This window comes from Leucoraja erinacea, chromosome 22, assembly GCF_028641065.1.
Source record: "Leucoraja erinacea ecotype New England chromosome 22, Leri_hhj_1, whole genome shotgun sequence".
Lineage (NCBI taxonomy): Eukaryota > Metazoa > Chordata > Chondrichthyes > Rajiformes > Rajidae > Leucoraja > Leucoraja erinaceus.
In genome coordinates this window covers 20736976-20752648 of record NC_073398.1, presented here as the reverse complement: position 1 = coordinate 20752648, position 15673 = coordinate 20736976, and the positions used below count along the sequence as shown (strand labels likewise).

Sequence of the window (15673 nt, the reverse complement as noted above, 5' to 3'; positions counted from 1 at the left end):
AATTCTTGTTGAGTCAGCTAATAACACCAAATAAAATTAGCACTATTTGGCAAACAGCATGAGTCTCAGCTCTGATGCTCACAAGGAATTAAATCCAAGTGTATTTGGTCATAAAGAAATAATTTGCATTAACAAAGAGCTACCAGCACGTCAGGGCTAAATCGCTGCACAGCTTTGCGTGGGTTTTCAGACTTTAAAGCTTTCAAAATTAATGTCTTGCAGCTACGGGCACAGTTACATCTTGTGCCTTCCTCAGGATAGGAGACCCGTTTCATCAAAAATGCTTCCATTCAGTTGCTTCATTTTACGGCTACCCCAATGGATCTTCTAATAAGACGTCAGTTAATAGAGAATCCATTTTACCCCAGCAGCTCACAGATTTCATCTAACTGAATCACAACTGCTTGGAGGTATGCTACATTATCCAGCCTTAATCCCGGCTGATGGTGCCGATGGAAATCATTCACGTAACGTCAGAACACTATTGCACAGATGGATGTTTCCATGCTGGACCCTGGCATTGACTGTTTAATCATACGATGGAACTGGTGTTGATCATTTATAGTTGGTATTTACCATATTGTCTAGGTATGATTGTCCTTAATTAACAGGGCAGCACGGTGGCAGCGTGGTAGAGTTGCTGCCATACAGTGCCAGAGACCCAGGTTCGATCCTGACTACAGGATCCTCTCTATACTGAGTTTGTATGTTCTCCGTGTGACCAAGTGCGTTTTCTCCGGGAGCTCCGGTTTCCTCCCACACTCCAAAAATGTAGAAGTTTGCAGGTTAATTGCCTTTGGAAGGACATTATTGCTATAGAGGGAGTGCAGCGTAGCTTCACCAGATTATTTCCCGGGATGGTGGGACTGACATATGATGAAAGAATGGGTCGACTGGGCTTATATTCGCTGGAATTTAGAAGGATGAGAGGATATCTTATTCAAACATATAAAATTCTTAGAGGATTGGACAGGGTAGATGCAGGGAAAATGTTCCGATGTTGGGGTAGTCCAGAACCAGGGGTCACAGTTTAAGAATAAGGGTAGGCCATTTAGGACTGAGATGAGGAAAAACTTTTTCAACCAGAGTTGTGAATCTGTGGAATTCACTGCCACAGAAGGCAGTGGAGGCTAATTCACTGGATATTTTCAAGAATAAATTTAGATTTATCTTTTAGGGCTAAGGAAATCAAGGGATTTGGGGAAAAAGCCGGAACGGGGTGCTAATTTTGGATAATCGGCCATGATCATATTGAATGGCGGTGCAGGCTCAAAGGGCCGAATGGCCTACTGCTGCAGTCTCTTTCAATTCGGCTGTGATAATATGCCCAACAGCATATTTTTGCTGGCTTTGGATCAGCCTTGGCCAGGAAACCATTTCCAGTGGAGTGGAATGTCGCTTTGGGCTCCGACATAATTGAATAGCAAATTGAGAAGAGATTTGCCAACGGCAGTTGGGCAGTGCCCTGAGAAGGATGCTTGTCTTTATGTGAGATGCAAGCAGAAAAAGCCAGAGTGAAAATCCCCCCAAAAAACTTCTTCACAGAATTAAATTACGTTCTTTTGGGAAGGAGATGAGAAATTTCTTTAGTCTTTAGAGGTCGGTGAATCTGTGGAATTCTTTGCCAATGAAGGCTGTGGAGGCCAAGTGGGCATTTTTAAGGCAGAGATAGATAGATTCTTGATTACTGCGAGGGTCAGAGGTTATGGGAAGAAGGCAGGAGAATGGGGTTAGGAGGAAGAGATAGATCAGTAATGATTGACCGGCGGAATAGATTTGATGGGTCGAATGGTCCAATTCTACTTCTATTCCTTATGACCTTATGATGATATGCGTTCAGACAACCAGGCATCTATCTTCTTGATCTGCTGTTGGACTCAGCACTCAGGACATGGGTGAATGACAGTCGTGCTGAGGGAGGGACTGGGGCCACTTTGCATTCCTCCCTTCACCATTACACCCCCTATATTTGGCACATAGTATGGTATTGTTTGAATGGTGTAATTGACTTGGATTTTAAAGATAAGTTTCCTTTTAAAGTCAATCTTAATCATTTAAATTAAGTTGTGCTACTTAAACATGACCATGCTGAGACCGCATGGTCTGGATCTCCATTTGATTTGTGGGGCTACAAATAATAAGTGTGACTGCAGCAATTTTGTTGGGATAGGAATAGGGAGAGTAGGGCATGAGAAGTGATCTGCATCAAGCATAACTTGAACAAATGGCTGTCTGAATATTATAATGGTGAAATGGTCGAACAACATCTGCTGGCATTTGTGACTTCCCCCGCTTCCAAATAAACTTTATTCAGAATAAAAATATACAAAATAATAATCGTGCATAAACTCTTCAGACAATCTCAGCGTCTACACATTCATGTGTGTTGTATTCAGTAGGTCCACACCTATCTTTAATTTAGTTTAGAGATACAGCGCAGAAACAGGCCATTCGGCCCATCAAGCCCGGACCGACCAGATATTAACACTATCGTACACCCTCTAGGGACAATATTTTTTACATTTACCAAGCCAATTTACCTATATACCTGCACATCTTTGGAGTGTGGGAGGAAACTGAAGATCTCGGAGAAAAACCCACACAGGTCATGAGAACAATGTACAAACCCCGTACAGAGAGCACCCGTAGTCGTGATCGAACCCGGGTCTCTGGCGCTGTAAGGCAGCAATTCTACCGATGCGCCACTGTGCTGCCCTTCAAACATACCTCTTTACACAAAACAAAACACCCTTGCCACTCATCTGCCCCCCTGGAGTAATATCAATTCAATTTTTGAGGGGTGTCCCGACCAGACTCTGCTGGTTACTGAACTAATTCCAAATTCGGGCACTTTTTGTTTAAAATTTCAGAATTCAAGATGTCGGCTCGACTGTTCTTGATGTCAATGAAACAGTTGATTAAGCATGACATCAAGAACCACAGTGAAATTTAACAACATGGAAATCAAGGGGAGTATCTTTCTCCGGGCACAAGGACAAATTCTGTGGTTGTTGAATATCAATCGTTTCAGCCTCATTCTTCCCTGCCCTTCCCCTTTCCTCCTGTATCTTGTTTCTTATTCAAATGTTTAGCCAATTCAGTTTGAAGACTATTATTGAATCTTCATCCAGATCTTAACCACTTGCTTGAAGATGGTTTTCCGTATGTTACTTCTGGTTCCTTTATCGATCACCTTTAGCCTGCTTTCTTGGTACTAACTCTCCAGCCTCTGTCAACAATTTGTCAATTTACTCTGGGAACAATCTCTGTCCCATGGCCCTTCAGTCTTTTTCTGTTCCAAGAAGAACACTACAGGCCTTTTCGCTTGACTGCAATCCCTGGAATTCATTCCAGGAAGTCTTTTTGGTAACCTCTTCAAAGCCTTCCTGCTTTTCCTAAAAGTGATGACCAACATTTTACTGATTAAACTAAAGACTTACAAAAGGTTGGTTCTAACATTTTGACTTTTTCACTTTGGGTGTTTACTTATAATGTTCAAGATCATGATTGCTTCATTAACTATTTCCTGCCATCTTCAAAGATCTGGAAGCAAACACCCACATGTTTCTTTCTCTTTCAATCTCATTAAATTGTCCCATCTGGCAAGCAATATTTTTCAACAAAATATATCTGCTCACATTGTTTGCTGCTACAGACTGAGGCAGAGCCTTCTGACACTGGAGTTACATCTCACAAATTTGATTGATTTTTTTAAGAAGGAACCAAAAAGTGAGAAGGGCTTGGCTAGAGACACCGTCCATATCTCGTTTCCCTTATCCCTAACCAGTCTGAAGAAGGGTCTTGACCCGAAACATCACCCACTTCTTCTCTCCAGAGATGCTGCCTGTCCCACTGAGTTACTCCAGATTTATGTGTCTATCTTTGTGTCTAGACATAATCTACAATCATAATCTTCAGCAAGGCATTTGATAAGATTCCGCAATACAAGCTGCTCTGGAAGGTGGGATCACATGGGTTCTAGGAAGGGCTAGCTAACTGGATAGAATTGACTTCATGGGAGGAAGCAGAGGGTGGTGGTGGAAGGTTATTTTTCAGACTGGAGGTCTGTGATTTGTGGTGTGCCTCGGGAATCAGTGCTGGGCCCATTGCTATTTGTTGTCTATATCAACAATTTCGATAAGATTGTACAAGGCATGATTAAGGGACTGTCCCACTGTACAAGCTAATTCAAGAGTTCTCCTGAGTTTCCCCTGATTCGAACTCGGAGAATTTTGGTAATAGCCGCTCGTAGGTACTCGGGGCTCTCGTAGACATTTTTCAACATGTTGAAAAATCTTCACGAGTCTTCATGAGCTTACCGCGTTTCCTGAGTACCTGCGTTAACGTTACGAGCCGCTAAGAGACGTCCCGAGCTCCGACGTACCCGCTACGTACATTCTACGTGCTTACCACGAGTTTGATTTTTATTTAAACTCGGGAGAGCTCTTGAATTAGCTCGTACTTTGGGACAGCCCCTTTAGTAAGTTTGCAAATGACACTTAGGTAGATGGTATTGTAGAAAGTGAAGATTTTTATCAGAAATTACAGCAGGTTCTTGATCAGCTGGGGAAGTGGGTTGGGTTTAGTGCAGAAAAGTTGTAGATGCACTTTGGGAAGTCAAATCAGGGCAGGACCTTCACAATGAAAGGTAGGGTTTTTGGGGGGGAGGGGGTGGGTTGTTGTAGAGCAGAGAAACCTAGTACAAATACACAGTTCCCTGAAAGTGGCATCACAGGCAGATAAGGTGGTGATGGATGTTTTTGGCACACTGGGCTTCATCAGTCAGGGAATTAATATAGAAGTTGGGAAGTAATGATATAGTTGTACAATACATTGGTGAGGCTGCACTTGGAGTATTGTATTCAATTTTAGTCACCCTGCTACAGGAAAGATGCTGTAAGCTGGAAAGGGCGCAGAGAAGCCGTGAGCTACAGGGAGAGGTTGGGCAGATGAGGACTTTATTCTTTGGACCACAGAAGGCTGAGGGGTAATCTTTTAGAGGTGTACAAAATAACGATGGGAATAGATAGGGTGAATGTAAAGTTGTAGTTAGGAATGGCAATGCTGGTTTAAAACGAAGATAGACACAAAATGCTGGTGTAACTCAGCGGAACAGGCAGCATTTCTGGATAGAAGAAATGGGTGACGTTTCGGGTAGAGACCCTTCTTCAGACTGAGTCAAGGGAGAGGGAGATAGAGATAAGGAAGTGTAGGGTGTGAAAATAAGACAAAAGGGATGGAGATCAAGGAAAATGTAGAATTGATCATTGTTAGCTAGGAGAAGCAAAGCAAACTGAGATAAAATGTAAACAAGGATAGTCAGAGAACTGGGAAGGGGGAGGGATGGAGAGAGAGAGAGGGAAAGCAAGGACTACTTGAAGTTAGAGAAGTCAATATTCATATCGCTGGGGTGTAAGCTGCACAAGCAAAATATGAGGTGTTGTTTCTCCAATTTACGCTGGGCCACACTCTGACAATGGAGGAGGCTCAGGACAGAAAGGTCAGTGTGGGAATGGGAGTCAAAGTGTTTAGCAACCGGGAGATTAGGTAGGTTTAGGCGGTGAGCCGAGGTGTTCAGCAAAAGAATCGCTGAGCCTGTTCTTGGTCTCGCTGATATACAGGAGTCCACACCTGGAACAGCCGATACAGTAGATGAGTTTGGAGGAGGTGCAAGTGAGCCTCATCTGAAAGGACTGTCGGGGTCCTTGGAAGGAGTTGATGGGGGGAGGTATAGGGACATGTGTTGCATCTCCTGTGGTTGCAGGGGAAAGTGCCTGGGGAGAGGGTGGGAAGGGACAAGTTAACCAGGGAGTTGTGGAGGGAACGGTCTCTGTGGAAAGGGGTGGAGATGGGAAGATGTGGCTAGTGGTAGGATCCCGTTGGAGGTGGCAAAAATGTCGGCTGATGGGGTGACATGTGAGGGCTAGTAGGACTCTATCCCTGTTGCGACTGGGGGTAGGGGGATTAAGAGCGGAGCTGCGGGATATCGAGGAGACCCTAGTGAGGGCCTGAATCTATGATGGAAGAGGGGAACCCCCATCTCGTAAAGATGACTGTCCTCATTTACATTTTATCTGTTTGCTTTGCTGTTACCTTCTCCTAGGTAAAATGATCTATTCTACATTTTTCTTGAACTACATCCCCTTTGTCTCATTTTCACACCTTAAACTTTCTTATCTCTGTATCTCCCTCTCCCCTGACTAAGTTTGAAGAAGGGTCTCGACCTGAAACATCACCTATTCCTTCTACCCAGAGATGCTGCCCGTCCTGCTGAGTTACACCAGCATTTTGTGTCTATCTTCAGGTGAATGCAGTTTTTCGCCCCAGGGTAGTTAAAATAAGAACTAGAGGCTTAAGGTGAGAAGGACAAGATTTAATACGAACCTTTTCCACACATTAGCTGGTGGGTATATGGAATGAATTGCCACTGGTACGTGGATAAATGTTTAGAGGGATAAGTGCCAAGCATGGGTAAATGGGACTAACCTAGATGGGACATCTTCATTTACATGGATGAGTTGGGCCAAAGGGCCTGTTTTTGTTCTGTAACAATGACACTGAATCTAAATTCTAAGGAATTTCCTCAATACTGAGCAGATGCATTAGGATGTTTTTACTTTATGTCGTGAAGTTTATTTGGATACAGTAGAAATTTCATTTCATTCATCACACGCTTGAGAAATAATAGTCTTATTTTCAACTGCAGGATGTAGTCAGAGCTCCCCAGAGTTCTCAGCAAGAATATCTACAGGGATTGAAGCTAAATCCAGTGCTTTCCGAGCTAATGCACTGGCAATCTTGTGAAAAATCCTTCAAGGAGTTTTGATATTAAAATACTTCAATTCACTGCTGGTATTGTTATTGAATAAATGTTTAACATACCTGTATGATATATTTTTTCCTTTACAATTTTAACTCCAGCTGGAACCTATGTTAATTACATGGGTAATTTGTCCTTTCTATAAAAAGAGTAGGTCTTTTACCGAAGAATCTCTTGTTAAGCTATACATACTCTGTAAGTCTTTGCAGAGTTTGAAATGAATAAATTATTAATTCCTAATGATGTAAAAGACATATAATAGAAACTTTGATGGATAAATCTATCTAATATCTATATACTATTAATAGTCTCCACTTGTTTGTCTGTCTGTGATCTCAGAAGCTATGTCAAAACGGTACACAATAGCGTGAATTATTTTGCAGAATCTTACAGCTTTTTCCTGTGGTCGTTCGTATCACGTTTCTTCACATTTTATGTTATATTTCACAAGTTATTGATATTTCAAGGTTTAAAAAAGCAACTTTAACAAGATTTTAATGTTAAAATCCTTCCTGCCGGCTTCCAACAAACTTCGAGGCAAAGTTGCAATACAGGAACACTCTGTCCTTCCACCAACGTTTTACCTGAATGGAATATCAGTCCTCCACCCGACATTTGCAACAATGTTGCCATCATACAGCACTTACTCCAGCTCCTGGCAGGCCGGGAGGGGGAGGGTAAATTGGTATTGCAATTGGGGAAGTGCAATTAGAATTTGTTTTTAAGTCCAGTGTTGAGGGAGGCAGGGGATCTTACGTTTGGCAACGGGTTGAGTTGGGGGACCACGCCTCCCGTGGGGACTACAGGTTAGTGGTGCAATATTGCGTTGGGGAACAAGTTGCGTTGGGGGACCAGGCCTCCCGTGTGTCAGGGACCCAACGGGACCCAGTTGGTCTAGTATATGTACTATTAAAAGTCTCGTCTGGTTTCTATGTGTGTGTCTATGTGATGGTATTTTCACCAAAATGGTACATGGTAGCGCTACAATTTTTGCAGAACCTTACCCAGCTTTTTCCCGTCTACGATCTAATCACGTTTCCTTCAGATTTTATATTTCACGTTATTGATATTTAAAGGTTTAAAAAAGCCAACTTTGAGAATAACTGTGAGAGCGAGACTTTTCTAGCAGCTTCCAGTGATGATATCACAATGGCATCTCACAGTCCTCCAATCACAAAATATCTCATTTACATATGCTGCCATGAACATTCTGCCAGCCGAAAATGACATCACAATGGGATCTCAGCTGCCACACCCCTCAGAATTTTGAGACAGAATGTTGGCGATGCCCCTCTCTGGCATTGGTGGCCCAATCATTGACCAGCAGCATCACCATTAGCAGGATCACATGGAAAGGAATTATTGGCTCCACAGAGCGCAGATGCCAACTCAAAAGTCAAGTCCATTAATTGGCTCTGGGAAACACCGTCTGCACCCCCAGTGGAAATTATTGATTGGCTCCAGCGAGCGCCGACGCTGACTCAAAAGTTGAGTCCATTCTATGGCTCCGGGAAGTGCCAACGGCCCCCCCCCCCCCCCCCCCCCCAACCCGGTCCCCCAATGGGTTGCGTTGGGGGACTGGGCCTACCGTGGGGGCTATTGGTGAATTGTGAATATTGCGCTGGGGGAACGGGTGAGTGGTGGAGACGGGCTGCGTGGGGGAACGGGTGAGTGGTGGATTATTGCGTTGGGGGATGGGGCCCAACGGGTCCCACTTGGTCTAGTGTGCTATAAATGTGAAGATTAAGAGTTTACCCATCAGTATTTAAAAACATATAATTTCAATTTTTGTTAAAAATCTGTATAGCAGGCCTGGCATGTGAATGTATAGAATCAGTGATTTTTTATTCATTTTATTAGCTCTCAGGTCAATTTCAAAACTACATTGGATAAATGACTGGCAAGAAAAAAGTTACAGAAATCAACTGTTAACTTTCACCTAATCTTCACCTAGATATATGCAAATGGAGCCTAATGGTGTTTTATACAGTTCTCCCAGACTTTGAATTTATAACTATGAAGAAAATGTTCCCTGTGTATTAGTTGAATTGTTCAATCCATGATCTAGTGTTACACTCCCCTCCCCCAATCCTCACTGCCTACCAATCCCAAACAATTACCAGGGGATTATGTTAATCAAGGGATGGTTAACAATGTAATGATTGTTGGAACAATAAATAGCTGCTGTCTATATGTAATATTGGTATTCAACAGACAAAACTTTCCAAGATTTGTTTGAGGAACAGGACCTTAGTCAAGGAGTAAGTTATATCAAAATGGACCCGTCAATCTGTGTCCTGTCCTTGTCCTGCATTTAACTTCCTGTTGGAAATATTTGTAACTATAACCAGACCTTGCTGTGAAAATCCAGTTTATAATGTATAATTAAATCAATCACATCGCACACCTGATATTTTAATAATGACCTGATTGCATGTAGAAATAGGATACAGGTTTTTAAAAAGGGCTTCTAATTTTTTTCAAAGCTTGTCTCAAACTTGACCTGCTGATTTTCTATTAATGTCATAACGACCTTCTGCCTGAACACTTTTCCCACCAATGTATTTTTGATCTTTTTAGCAGAAGGAAGAATGATATGAATGTAAGTCATATCTTCCTGCCGTCCTTCTTGGTGTTCCAGCCACACAAATTAGATATCTTTCCATGTGTAATGAGTTAATTCTGCTGTGGAAACTACATTTGACTTGGAGATCACTAACCTATCTATAACAAAAAGTTGCTTGGAGTCACCGGCTGTGAATGACGAAGAGCAGTGTATTGCTGTGACCTGTTCCCACCAGGGTAGGAAGCACTTAATGTCGCACATGATAGGGAAGGAGTGGGTTGATATTAATGAGTTCTCTTCACAACGAATTATTCTCGTTCCTTACCTCTCTCGGATCTTAATCAACACTGTGCAGCTGCTTTCCAAAAAAGTTTTTGTCCTCTGATCTTTCCTGACACAAATCTTAAACCTTCGTCCCCTTATTCCATTGCTGGTCCTGAATATGTAGAAAGCCCAGAATGAGAAGGACCCATGTTTAGTCCCATGAAAACTGTAGTAGAGCACATAATGTTGGTGCTTAGAGCGGCAAATCTGACAACTTATTCGGAGCATGGATTTCCATGCAGGAAGATCATTATTTTTTTAACTTGGGCCTGGGATCCAGAGTTGATGGAGCGGTGCATCACATCACAACGCATCATGTCTGTGTTGTGGCAGGTGTTGCATGTATATCATCTTCCACCTACCTTATCTGAGCTAGACCTGGAACTCATTCCCAATTTAATGAAAAAAAAAACACGAGCTGACCTAGTTTATAAATCCATGAAATTGAGCATGTTCCACAAATGTGACAGAAATTACAGAATCCAATTCAGGTCACTTTGATTGTTTCCAAATTCAAACAATTAGTTTTGAAGGTTCACATTTTTCCAGAATTCAGCATAAATGCACATTTGCTTAGATTCCTTTAAACTATCTACAATCAGATGCATTTGGATTTTTAATTCAGTTTTTCTTCTCAAGAAGGCACTTTTCTTATGTGTAATTTGTCAGAAATGAACTAATCTTGCCCTTTGATATGAAATTCTCATTGTAATTGTTTATGCTGACGAGATTGCCCATTTAACAGTCCTGCTCTGAAACTGATCAGCAATTAAGTAGAGTGTGCGTTAAGCCTGCATTATTTAAGTATTCTGTTTTTCCCCACACTCTTAAAAGAGGTCTTCAATAGAAAAATTGTTTTTTTTGTTTTTAATTTACTTTAATCTGGGTCAAGAGGTGCAGGAATTGTATATAAATTAATATAAAATCAGCTTATTTCCATTTTAATAAAAGTGAAATATGTTAATATTTTTGTTAAATACTGTAAGCAGAGAGATTTCATTCTCGGAGTACAGCATAATTTCAACCGATACGTGATCTAATCAGACCTTCTCTTCAAAGGTTTCAAATAAATGAGCAGAATAATCTTATATTCTTTCTTTCCTTGCTTTCACTCAATTTAAACGTGCCGATTTTATCTTTATAATCCATTGCAAAATCCATACCAAACAATCCTAAGATATTTAAGAATAATAGCAAGGCTACGCCAGGGAACTACAGGCCAGTGAGGCTATCATCAATGGTGGGTAAGTTGCTGGAAGGCATTTTGAGGGACAGGATTTACCAGCATGACTTTGTGCTTGGGAAATCGTGTGTCACAATTTTGTTTATAGTTTTTCGAAGAGGTAACCATGAGGATTGATGGGGGCAGGTTAGTGGCCGTTGTCTATATGGACTTTAGCAAGTCTGCAAAGTTAGACCTAATGGGATTCAGGGAGAATTCGCTAATTAGATACATAGTTGGCTTGATTGTAGGAAGCAGAGGGTGATGGTGGCAGATTGTTTTTCAGACTAGATGCATGTGATTTATAGCATGGCAGAGGTACCGGTGCTGGGCCCATTGGCGTTTGTCATTTATATAAACGATTTGGATGATAATGTACAAGGCATTGTTAGTAAGTTTGCAGATTACACCAAAATAAATAGTATTGTGGACAGCGATGAAGGTTATCACAAAGTATGAAGAGAGATTGATCAGCTGGGTATGTGGGTTGAGGAATGGCAAATGACATTCAATTCAGTTAACTGTGAGGTGTTGCATTTTTGGAAGTCAAACATGATAGGATTTTTACAATGAACAGCAGGGCCCCTGGGGAGTGTTGTAAAACAGAGGGACTAGGAGTACAAGTACATCGTTCCCTGAAAGTGGTGGCACAGGTAAAAAAGAGTTTGACACACTCATCAGTCAGGACATTGAGTATAGGAGTTGGGATGTTATGTTGCAGTTGTATAAGATGTTGATGAGACCACACTTGGAGTTGTGTACAATTCTGGTTATACTGTTATAGGAAATATATCATTAAGCTGCCAAGGGAGAAAAGGTCTGAGTTTTGGGGCGAGTTGGGCAGGCTACGACTTTATTCCTTGGAGCGCAGGAATGAAGGAATCTGATCTTATGGAAGTGCATACAATCAGGTGGGGCATAAAAAGTGTGAATGCACACTTTATTCCGAGGGAAGGGAACAAACACTAAAGGGCATAGATTTGAGGAGAAAGGAGAAAGATTTAAAATACACTTTAGGGGCAAATTCTTTGTATAGTGGGTGGTGCATAAATGAAACAAGCTGCACGAGAAAGTGGATGGGGAAGATATAACACACAACATTCAAAAGTCATGTGTTCAGGTACATGGATAGGAATGCTTTAGAGTGATATTGACCAAACATGGACAAATAGAACTAACTTAGATGGGCATCATAGTCAGCGTGTACGAGTTGTGCCAAAGGACCTGTTTCGATGCTGCATTACTCTACAAGTCTATTTAAGTTTAATGATGTGTACTCTGTATATTATTTAATTACTTGCTCTCACCTCGCTTTGAGTCTCTTGGGATCACTACCATTGTTTGAAATTCGTTTTGATGAATGACTTTCAAAATACCGGTGAGTCAAATTGCTTTCTATAATAAATGCAAAATTCACAGAAATATTAATTAACATTTTTTTGACTCTCTAGCTCCTGTCTAATAATGTTGTAATCTTCCTTATCCCAATTTAGTACCTTCCCCCAAAGTACAGACTTATCCTTATTCATAACCATCTTAAAATTTATGGAAGACACAAAGTTCTTAATATCTCAACTATAGAAACCAGATTTTATGTAACGTCTTTAAAATGTTATATATCTATTAGCCCTCAGCTCATCCTTCCCCATTTTAAACAGCCTCAATCTAATCTTTTCATATAATTAAAATTCTACAGGCCTGGTGACACCCTCATAAATCACTCCTGCACTCTTCCTGTACCAAAGTTCTATGCAACTGTGGACTAAGTGTGTTGTGCAGGTCGAATAAAAGTCCCTGCACTTGAAGTCTACACCACGAGTTAATTTGGGTGGTACAATAACAGTACCGTGGGATCTCCCAATGAATCAATTGCATTTGGGATGAGCACTGTGCTCTGCATTCGAAGAGAGGACTTATTTTTTATCGTTAAAACTTCCAATGGCATAAGAGTCTACCTGCATGCCTATCGGGACAACAAATGCCATGCTTGCCATTAGCCTGAAGATCGGCACAAAAGGCGTCGGAAGGAATTGGGATGCTGGTTTAAACCGTTGACACAAAAAGCTGGAATAAAGGGCCTGTCCCACTTTTACGAGGTAATTCACAAATTCTCCCGAGTTTTCCCCTTGATTCAAACTCGCAGAATGTTTGTATCAAGTTCGTAGATATATCGTAGCGGCTCGTTATGCGAGCCGTAGGTACTCGTGGCATCAGGTAAGTTTTTTCCAGCCCGATAAAAAATGTCCACGAGCAAAAAAATGGTTGGGATGGAAGAAATTGCAATTTTTTACTCGTAAGAAGGGCATCGAAATAGTCGTGGGAATTCGTAGACATACTCGTACGAGTTCGTAGAAGTTTGTGAACATAGTCGTGGAAGGTCGTAGGAGTTCGTAGATTACCACGATCTTGATTTTTTTTAGGTCCTTTAACCTCAGCAGAGGTTTTGAATTAAGTCGTGAGAGTGGGGCAGGCCCTTAACTCAGCGGGTCTGGCAGCATCTCTAGAGAAAAGGAATAGCTGACATTTCAGGTCACGACCCTTCTTCAGACTGAGAGTCAGGGGAAAGGGAACGAGTGATATTGTGATGCGACCCTTCTTCAGACAGAAAAGGCTGGAGTAACTCAGCGGGACAAGCAGCATCTCTGGAGAGAAGGAATGGGTGACGTTTCAACTCGAGACCCTTCTTTAGTTGTGGGGCCTGGTGATGGCGGACGGATGACAGATGTCGCTCTGCCCGGTGCCGGCGCCTGCACGTCATCACCCGGCGCCAGACCCTGCCCCGCAGACAGACAGACAGGCGGGCGGGGCAAAGATCACGAGAGGATACTGTTGTTCCTGCATGGGAGGAGGACATTCAGCTCACTGAGTCTGTGGAGTCTCCTAGTACGGCAATCCTATCATTCCCATTCCCCCACTCTTCCCTCGTGGCTCGGCAAGTTGTTCTCTCTCTGTTGTCCGAGCGCTTTCCTTCATTGTTCATAATTCATCATTTCCACCAACCTTACAGGGAGTGATCTCCAGAGCACGTAGCCTCTGGATGAAAAAAATAAATGTTACCCTCACATCTGCCATGCAGAGTTTAAAAGCTTTCACCTCAGCAGCCATCGCGTATAGCACATAATCCTCCGTCATTTTCACCACCTCTAATGGGATCCCCCCCACTAGCCCCATCTTCCTGCCTTCCGTAGAGACCGTTCCCTCTACAACTCCCTGGTTAGCTCATCCCTTCCCGCCCAAAGCACCTCTTCCCCAGTTACCTTCCTCTGCAACCGCAGGAGATGCAACACCCTATACCTCCTCCCTCGACTCTGTCCAGGGACCCCGACAGTCCTTTCAGGTGAGGCAGTGGCTCACTTGCAACCTCTACCCTCATCTACTGTAAAGCACTTTGGTTCAAATATTGCTTTTGTTGAAAAGTGCTATATAAATAAACATTATTATTATTATTATTATTATTCACACTGAGGATTCCTTCTCTGATTCCTCACGCCGTTAGGCTTGCAACTTGCTGCCTGCAACTTAGAAACACAGAAATAGGTGCAGGAGTAGGCCATTCGGTTATTTGAGCCAGCACCGCCATTCAATATGATCATGGCTGATCATCCAAAATCAGTACCCCGTTCCTGCTTTATCCCCATGCCGTTTTGCAACTAACAGCGAAGCAGCGTTGCAACTTGCCGCCTGCAACTTACAGCAAGCTTTAGGATCTTTGCTTTGCAGCTGACGCGTGCACACAGCGCCCTGTACGGCCCGGGACCGCCCTCCCCTCCCCCACACCGCTGCGATTGGCTGCCGCGGGCGGGCGGACGGGCGGGGTGAAGGGTTGCGGGCGGGTTGCTAGCGCATGCGCGGCGGTCCGGTCCGGGCGGGCGCTGGCGAAGAGCGCGCATGCGCGTGGGGGGAGGGGCAGGAGATCTGTTGCTGCGCTCGCACTTTGTCGGTTCGTCTTCAAACCTTTATTTCTATTTGTGTCGGAAAGAAAGAGACAAACAAATAATATACTCCCCCTCCCTCCGCCCTCCCTTGTGGTTTGTCTCTAAGCGTTAGCGGAGAGTCGGGGCCTGTGGGTTGGTTGGGTCGGCGGCGGCGGCGGCGGCTCTGGGCGCCCGGCCCCCTCCCCCTCGCTCCCTTTGCCCCTCTCGCTCACTCTCTCCTCATCCGCTCACCCTCCCCCCCCCCCCCCCCCCCCCCCTCACCCCTCTCCCGTCGCCGGCCGGCAATACCCGGGCAAACACACCAGCAGGAAGGTAAAGCGAGCACTAAACGCACACAACATCCCCAAAACAGCGGGGAATGTGCGGCAGAGTGAGAGGAGCTGCTCCGCCTGAGTCTCCTGGTGCCAACAGTCGGTGGGTGTTCCTTCCCCCCCCCCCCCCCCCCCCCCCCCCCCCCCCCCCCCCACCCCCCCCCCCCCCCCCCCCCCCCCCCCCCCCCCCAGCACCGAGAGTGCAATCTCCATTGGCAGCACCGGATGGATAGGTCCTGCTGCATCTTTATCATGGAAAACCTGCCTTTGAAAACCTCCCTTTTCCCCTCCGAAAAGGTGCAAGGCTTTCGCGAATGACAGGTTTTCAATATGTTTTCCGTTGCACGAATCCTTTTGTTTTCTGTGTGCATAATAATATGACAATAGGAATGATACATTTCAGGAGGTTGTCAGCATAATTTTGTCCGTTTTTTTAATTGATAAGTATAATTTAGTATATGTTTTCAGAACTTAGTTGACTGTGGCAAATATGTT

The 15673-nt window shown here is 43.5% G+C and overlaps 1 protein-coding gene across 3 annotated transcripts in view; it reads left to right on the top strand.

Moving 5' to 3' along the window:
- The first annotated feature begins 14796 nt into the window (after positions 1 to 14796).
- LOC129707772 (transcriptional regulator QRICH1-like) overlaps positions 14797 to 15673 on the top strand; it is a 38264-nt gene continuing 37387 nt past the window's right edge. The window contains exon 1 of one of the 3 annotated variants that reach the window (XM_055653060.1): positions 14797 to 14872. The gene's annotated coding sequence lies outside the window, so the exon portion shown is untranslated. Of the gene's footprint in view, positions 14873 to 15111; positions 15282 to 15673 lie in introns of those variants that run through there. The other 2 variants (XM_055653061.1, XM_055653059.1) reach the window with 2 other exon arrangements.